The following is a 1,860-nucleotide window of genomic DNA, read 5'->3' as shown; positions in this document are numbered from 1 at the left end:
TGTGCAGCAATTTCCAAAGAAATGCAAAGCTCTTGCAAGACAATGGAATATTTTGCATGCACGGATAAACACCTGGCTTGGACACATCCTACTGCAAAAGAATCACACTCAAACCAACTGGAACTGCTCAAGGTGCAATAAGCCCTTCAAAACTCCATTCAGAGCAGTGGCAAGACCAAGATCTGATGCTTAAATACCTATATTTTAAACTTTTGGCCTTATCAGGTTTGACCTTCTCTTCATGAAAACAAATGTGCTTCGAATTAGTTTGAGGCAACATTCAAATTTGCCAATAAAGATATTTCACCTCCCAGAATTACCTGGTTAGTAAGTGTATTACTATATTACCTTGTGTGTATTACACATCCTGTAATGGTTTTGATTAATCTTTATTTGCCATATAAGTGACCTAAATTTCAGCCTGGGTAGCTTTGCTCATTTTACACCGGGAGAACATTTTGGGAAAATTTAAAAAAAATTAAAAAAAACACCCCCACATAAATTTAGCTGCAATTATTTTAGAAATGTCCTCCATTCAGGCAGGATGATTTTTATATCGAGGGAAACAAGCCCCTGGGTGTGATCTGAACCTACTGATGTAAACTAAACTGACTTTAGCAGGTCTCTGTGTGTCTTTGGGGGAAAAACGAGAGCCCACATGGAGACTCACCTCCTTCTTATCCCATTTCCTTGCAGAAGGTGCTAACCTCAGAGTCTAGCAGAGATTAAGCACTTTGCTAACAGCATTACAGATTGCATTTAACTCCTAAAAACCTCCTCAGTGCCAAGGGGCATACTTGAAAATATATTTTGTCTTTGCTGCATTGAATTCCTCTGTAGTGTCCACACCTCTAGAGCAGAGGTACCCGGAGAGCAGCTGGTGCTTTGGTGTCAAAGGGAATGAAAAACAGATGAATCCTTGGCCTGTTTCGGGTGATGTCCACAGCAAATCTCTGTGTTCTGGGGGTTCCCCTCCTCAGGCAGCACTGACAGGTGCCAGGCCCCTCGCTGACCACTGCCAGCGATCGGGGGTCAGTGGGTTCCAGGGACACCACAGGAGGGACTGGTGGCACTCAAGGGTCATTGGGGCTCTTATGGCACCACAGGAGGGGCTGGCTGGGGCTGTCATGGCAGAAAGGGCTGGTTCGGGTCATCTCCACAGAAAGGGCTGGTGCCGTCACTGCAGGAGGGGCAGGTTGGGGCCATGTCACCCTCAGTGACCCACCCGAGGACATCGATGGCCAACAGTTACAGAGTCCATTGACATGGGCTCTATGGCCCTGCCCTCGGTTTGTTACCCAGGCGACGCCCATCGCCCAAATCCTGCATCACAAAGTGCCCAGCGTGGCTGGCACCTCACACCCCAACGGGACAGAGGAACAGCCATCAAGAAATCCCAGAATACTGGTGTTGGAAGGGCCCTCTGGAGATCACCCAGTCCAACCCCCTGCCCAGGCAGGGTCACCTGGGGTAGGTGACACAGAGACACACCCAGGTGGGTTTGGGATGTCTCCACAGAGGGAGACTCCACGCCCGCCCTGTGCGGCCGTTCCAGTGCTCTGCCACCTCCATGGGAAGAAGTTCTTCCTCGTGTGGGAACCTGAGGTCCGCACATGAGGTAGAACTTGTTGTGTTTCATTTACGGCCATTGCCCCTCGTCCTAAAAGGGGCTGAGGCGGCAGGGGCGTGGTCAGAGGGGCGTGTCCAGAAGGGCACGACCGAGATGAGGGGCGTGGCTAACAGAGGCGAGGCCAATCAGAGAGCGAATCGGGCAAGGGGTGTGGCCAAAATGGGGCGTGGCCAACAACGGGGCTGTCCAGGTTCGGGGGCGTGTCCCTGAGTGGGGGCGTGTCCCAAGCC

This window comes from Chiroxiphia lanceolata, chromosome 17, assembly GCF_009829145.1.
Source record: "Chiroxiphia lanceolata isolate bChiLan1 chromosome 17, bChiLan1.pri, whole genome shotgun sequence".
Taxonomy (NCBI): domain Eukaryota; kingdom Metazoa; phylum Chordata; class Aves; order Passeriformes; family Pipridae; genus Chiroxiphia; species Chiroxiphia lanceolata.
Note: the sequence above shows the minus strand (reverse complement) of the source record.